We start from the raw sequence: 6,980 nt of genomic DNA on the forward strand, positions 1-6,980 counted from the left end.
TAGGCCGAGCTGACCACGAAGCCAAGCTGAGCCTTGTTGGGCCGACCGAGCCGGCCCAACCCCTTTGGGCCCAGGACAGGACCGAGCTGTAACACCCTAAGGTAATTTCCTTAAATTTTAATGAATTTATTTGGGCTCAAATAAAATTTTCAGAGTTTTCCCTGATTTATCTCGCGTTTAAAGTAATTTTATAAGGCAAGTAATTAAAATTTATTATAAGTCAACTTGCTTGTGCATTCATGCTGGTGCATGGTTTTATTTGTGTGGGTTTGAATTAAAATTTGTTTGAATTCAAATGGAATGGTTTGAATGTTTGGGTGTAGAAAAGAAATAGGAAAGAGGGAAGGGAAAAGAAAGAGCAGCCCATGTCCTTAGCCCAGCCCAAAACCCCTCTCCCTCTCTCCCTCGGGCCCCCTTCCCCCCCCTTTTCCCCGCATGGGCCACGCCGGCCCATTTCCCTCCCCACGCCCGAGTTCCCCTTCTTCCCTTTCTCTCTCTGGCCATGTGGCCCCGCGCGCCAGCGTCTCCTTTCCCCTCTCCTCTTTCTCCCAGTGCCCGACCCCTCCTCTGATTCTCTTCCCCGCCGGTCGGCCGCCCTGTCGCTGCCCGTGGCCCCGCTCTGCTGCGCGCCCCGAGCCCTTGCGCCGTACCCGAGCTCGCGCCCTGGCCAGCACCCGAGCCTGGATCCTTCTGGAAGTCGCCCGCGCTCGGATTAGATCAGGCCGCAACGACTCCGTGAGGGGCGGAGTTCCGTTGCTCGGTTGACCCGCACGCCGAGGCCGTCGCACCCCTCTTTCTTAACCCGGTCATCCGCTATCTCGTGCTCCCCTCAGCCGCCTCTGCCTTCCCCAGCTCCCCCGTGCCCTTGCACCACCGTGCCACCGCTCGACCGAGGGGCGCTGCCGTCGACCGAGCTCCGCGACGTCGCAATTCTCTCTAGCGCCACCGATCCCCGATCGCTAGCCACCGTCTCAGTTTCCAGGGGAGGTAAGGAACGCGCCGAGCCCCTTTTCCCTCCCTTTTTCCCTCTGCGCATGCCCGTCCCCCTTGCCACCGTGATCCCGTGCCGCCTCAGTCGTGGGAAGCCCCAACCCGAGCCCTAAATTGCTTTCCCGAGCGTCTAGGTGTGTTCAGCGCATCGTGCTCTACCTCCAGGGCTTGATGTCATTTAAAATGGGGCCCAGATGGCCGAGATAGGTCGCCTCCGGTGAAGCACCGCCGCGGGGGAGGTCGCCGGCGAGCAATCGCCGCCCCCGGGCTCCCCCTTTTCCCTGAGCCGTCCGATCGGTGGTGAACGGGCAAGATTAGATTGCGCTGAGAGTAGTCAGGACCGCAGGATCTAGATCCAACCGTCCCAATTAGAAGATACCGGTTCGGGTTGAGGGAGATGCAGGACCGTCAGATGTAGAACGTGCGATCGGGATTAGATCCGTTTAAGTATAGGTTAGGAGCGTTGGATCCAGATCCGACGGTCAACGAGCGCGCGTACCCCCTTCGCGAGTTGGATCTAATCAGGGCCGTTGGGATTAGATCTGACGGTCCAGAACAGAAGTTACCGCTTCAGCCCGTCCCTTTTGCTAAAGAGTCCCTGTCCTTTAGGGAAATCAACCCGCAGTACCCTTTAGTTCAAAAGTATTTATGTTTTAGTCCTGTTTTATTCGTTTAAGCCCCTGGGCTTCCTGGAATTTGAACCCGCCGTCCAGCCTGAGGTTTTAAACCAGCTAGCCCCTGCGTCTAGGGTTTATTTACGTTTAAGTCCTCGGGTTTTATGCAGAACCCCCTGGAAGTCCAGTTTTTCTCGCAGATAGGTCCCTGGATCTTGTTTTAAGCGTAGTTTTCGCGTTTTAGCTCCGTTTTAAGCGTTCTTTATATCCACGCGACCGTTGTAACGCGTAGAATAGCTTTAGACTAGTTTTGTATACTGTTTTAATGAAATGTTGTACTGTTTCTTATGTTTTTTCCTCGTTTGCATGTATGTGTATGTGCTGGACTATGTTTTGGCGTTGCGATCGTGAGTAGACGCGGAGCCTTTGGACGAGTACCAGGAGCAGCCATCTTCCGAGCAGTTCGAGCAGCAGCCGGGAGAGTACGAGGAAGGCAAGTATAACATGAATCTCCTATCACTTCTAAATACAATTTCATACTGCATTTTAATACTGTATACCTATAATGACTTCCTAGCCACCTTTATATCCTTTATATATATCCTTTGGGCTGCATTTTTGGTTAGTTGTGCTAGGTTGCTGCGCTATAACATATCTTGGTCCTTTTTAATTAATTGGATTAATGGTCTTATGCAACTTAATCCTGAGAGTGGCCCTCTGTGCTGTGTGCTTGAGTGGCTCACGTCTCCTTAAAATATGTTTTTGTTAGAAACATGGTTTAGGGGGCCAGCACGGTGCTTAGTGCTTGGTTGGCCACTCTCCCTAAGGACCGGTTCATAGAGCGACAACCTGGGACAACCGCGCAACCACAAGACTGGAATGGGACGGTCTTGACTTATTAATTAGGTCATTTTGGTTCAGGAGTAACTTACCTGCGTGGGCAAGAGGGGTGGTAAGCGTCAATGGTCCCTGCTCCTCCGGCTTGGTCTGTGCTGTGTGCTTGTACCCCCGGAGGTGGGCCCCATAATCGCTGATCCAGAATCCTTAGCGGTTACACCTTACCAACGTGTCCTTTGTAACAGTCTCGTAGTGTGCTTGCTAGCCATCTCACCTAAGGAAGTGTGATGAACAACTAGCGTAGCTCACGACTTGTGGGTAAAGTTGTGCAACCTCTCGAGAGTGTAAAACTGATATATCAGCTGTGCTCACAGTCATGAGCAGCCCAGATCCTCCGTCTGATTAGTGGGGTTATCAACCTTTGATTAGGGAGATTCCCCGGGTGGTTTTGGTTTGGATGGTTCTCAGTAGTTCTTAATTAATATTGATTAATTCTTATGCAAGTTGGGTTATGGTAATTCATCCACTTGTAGTAATTAGCTTTAATAAAATTGGCCAAGATTAAAAGCTAATGCAGTTGAGTCAGCTAACCTTAGAGCCTCATACTCGTGTTATACTTGTTGAGTACGAGCTTGTACTCACACTTGCCTTTCTACTCTTCTGTTCTATTTTGGATATCTTCGACTGCTGCTCAGTGCCCGGCAACGTGGAGGATTACGTCAGCGGCTTCGACGACTTCTAGGCGTTTGTCTCCCAGTCGACGTCCCTGTGGCGCCCAGCTCTTCATGTATTCCTTTTACGCTTCCGCAACTCTTGAACCGATTCTTGATTCGGTTGTAATAAAATAATTCATTTATGATTCATTTACGATTTATATTAATGTTATTCGTGATAGGTGTTGTGATATCTTGATGATTCTGTTGTATATATGCGTGACTTGATCCTGGCGCATATATGATTGCTCGATTTATGTCCTTTATAAATCGGGTGTGACACGAGCCCCTTTTTATTTCTTTTACCCGGCCTGACAGGGGCCCCACCTATCAGCCTCAGGGTGAGGCTGACCAGTGGGACCCGTTGACCCCCCTTGACCGTTGACCCACCTGTGATGTCATGTTGACGTCAGCATGCCACGTGGCATGATCTGGTGCTGCCACGTGTCACGGCTGGCTGATTTTCTTTTCTGAAATTCTTTTATTAATTTCAAAAATAGGTTTTTTCTTAGAAAATTCATAATAAATCGACTGGACCTCCGAAAATTATGAAACCAGTTCCATAATTCCTCTAAAATCATAAACCACCTGTTAGAGTAGGTTTTGTGGTGATTTAGGTCTTATTTGAAGAGTTTTGTGTATTTTACACTTTGGTCCTTGTCTTACTCGTATTTGCGAATAGGACCCGACTGCGAGGAGTTCACCGACGGCTAGGACTACCTAGAAGCCTAGGAGGACTTCGAAGAGACGCCAGGTTTATGCCCATCTATAATCTGAACACCTATTAGGCATTGCTTGTTAGATATGCTATCGCTTTGTGTGTAATTTATATCAAGATGAACCTGCATGGCCTATCTTATTTATCCGTAGTCCTTGCAATCCCTATCACACTTGTCTACTATATGAAATGCCTTGATAATCATTGAATGTGTATGTGTGGGAATGGATGGATAGTCTTGGCGTGTGTGAAGGTATACTATTCAGGAGTTGGTGTTTAGGGCTTTAGCCGGGAGTGGGCAAACCTAACTCGATCGTGGATCGAGGGCTTGGGCTGTGTATCTTGGCATACCCTATAGAGTACCTATGGCGGGTACAGCTTTTTGGTTATAAGGTTGAGGTGTTGGAGGCACTCGTCAAGGGTGCAGTCGCGGACCACCATGGTGAAGACACTTATGACGAAGATGCCCGCTTCGGCAGTTAAGGACCGAGTGAGAGTAACTATGACTTGTGGGAATTTGTTAAGCGTGCACACCACTTACCCATTATGAGGGTGGGCCCAGTCCGGGGCTAGCTAGCGTGGTACCAAGCCGGTAGGAGGATCGAGTATCGGTGCAGGGGAAGGAGGTGCTAACCTCATGTTCCCTGAGACGCATGGGAGGCTTCACAGTCCCGGGGCGACCTCTTGTGGGAGGATGTGCCCAAGACCTAGGAAAGCTGGATCGTGTCGTGGCTCCTAGTTCCATTTCAATAGATCAGTGTTTCGTCTCTTAGTCGGCTGATCTCCGGCTAGTGTCGATTCGAGTGGGTCCAGGTGTACAACCCCTGCAGGGTGTAAACTATATGTATAGCCACGTCCTCAGTCATGGACATCCCTACTCCTCTTTTTCTCTTATTAGTTAGTGTTACTCATAACTTTTACCTCCCTCTAGAATAACTTCCTATCAGGGGGCAGTTGAGATGCAAGCAGAGGGAGTTCTTGCATCGACTTGGTGGTTTGGAAGGTGTGCGTTGACTTGGAGTCTGGAATGCTGGAAGGGCCTGAGTTGAGAATGGAAGAAGATGTGTATACCTATATATATAGCATGCATAGGAAACCCCAGCTTTACCTCTTGAACTTTGTTATATCCATAGTATAGTCCATAATAAAGCTTGCATTCGGATGGTGACGTGAACCTATCCCATGCCTTGGGGATAGCCTGGTACGATGTAGGATCTGATCTGGAGTTTGACCCCAACGATGATGGATGGTACGATTGAAGCCTGTGCTACGCTCGAGTTGCCTGTGGAGAAGGATCCAGGAGATGAAGGACGACCCGAGGACCAGCTGACGCTTTACAATTTCTGCCTGAACCGCTCTAGCTGAGAGACTTGTAATAAATTCCGTACTACAAATCTTATGGATTTATGTAATAATTAACCCATGTTTGACATTAAGCAGAGTATGACTATGATATTATACCTGGAATGAGTTCTGTATGTGATAGCACTTGATCCAGGGACTATCACAATGATACAGGGAGTCGGATTCCTCGATCTGAGAACCCGGTTCATTTCAGTTGGTATCAGAGCCATACTTGACCGTAGAACGAGCCTAAGTTAGACCTAGGGAAGTCTATATGATTCTATCTACTTACTATAATACCTTGGACTATCTTTGTCGATACCTTGACTCAGTTTTCCCTCCACTCTTGATTTATTCTCTTACCTACGCTGACTCAGTTCTTATGTTCCTACGCAGGGTAGCAGCTGTGATGACGACCACGATGGAGAGTGTGAGCCACGACCCCGAGCTTTACGTGCAGTACCACTAGAGGGGAGTCCTCAAGTGGTTTGAGCGCGTAGTGGAGCACATCGGCATCAACCTGACCTGCGTCAAGCTCTCCCTGAAGACAACCTCCGCCCACCCATACCACTCCAAGACCGCCACACTCGTCGTCATGCCAGACCCCACAGTACCTGACTTCGAGGGTAAGATGGTCTACAGCTCCAGCGTACTCACCGAGTGTCACACCCTAAAATATTTAATTTTAGGATGTGACTATCTTTTACAATATGTTCATCTATCAATAGGATTTTCTGAGAATTTAAAGATTTTTCTGGCAATTATTCTATTTATCTTAGAGCTAGATCCATTTTTTTATTTGGAATGCTCTAAAATTCTTTTTCATGAAGTCCAAATATTTTATTTGGATTCCTCGTGTCCTAAAATTACCTCCCGAGTTTTCTCGGAAAATTTTGGGATTCTTCCGAATATATTTTTCCGGGTTTAAAATATTTATCTGGGCTTTTCTAGATTTATTTTAAACTTGAAAATGTGTTCTGGAAAATATTTCTATTTTGATTCTCATCGTAGTCGGACCGAGCTGTATCATGTTGTACATCCCTTTTAACCTTATCCTCTCTGAATCATTAAGAAGTTCCGTCGAGCTCCCGATCCTCTAACCGTTTCCCCCGATCAAGTCATGTTTGAAAACGACGGCTCATGGCTCGTCTTCGGTATTTTTCCGATGATGTTCGATCGCCGTCAGCCCCAATGACTCGGCTTGATCCCTTCCTTCTCTTTTCCGCGCTCCTGAATAACTCGTTCACATTCAACCCGCTCTGTCAGCTCATTTTCGTGTTCAGCCCTCACCTGATCCTATTTCGGCCCATAATCGAACTCGCTTGGCCGTTCTCATTCCATCTTTCCGTTACCTCTTCTATCCTCTCTTTTTGCTCGCTAAATTGTGGGAACCGCTGGTCAGCCCAATCTCGTCTACCGTGAGCAATCCAGACTCAAGAACGAGTCCCAGCCCGATGCGCCGCCGCGTCCTTATCCTCGTTCGAGTTGGAGCCCAGCACAATATCTCCAGACCCATTTAAACGCGTCTTGCACCACCTGTTCCCCAATAGCCGGCCCTAATTTTCTCCCCTGCGTCGGCTTCTGCGTCCCTATAAATCGTGCTCGCGCAACCCTAGTCTTGCATCTTTCTGCCTCGCGTTTTCCTCCTCGCTTTCCTGCACAGCCGCCACCGTGCCCTGCAGCACGTCTTCCTCCTCACGTTCCTGCATCGCCCAGGCCGTTCCCCTGCTGCATCGCATCCCCCTGCCGTGCGCCGCCATCGCA

Source organism: Panicum hallii, chromosome 6 (genome assembly GCF_002211085.1).
Source record: "Panicum hallii strain FIL2 chromosome 6, PHallii_v3.1, whole genome shotgun sequence".
Taxonomy (NCBI): domain Eukaryota; kingdom Viridiplantae; phylum Streptophyta; class Magnoliopsida; order Poales; family Poaceae; genus Panicum; species Panicum hallii.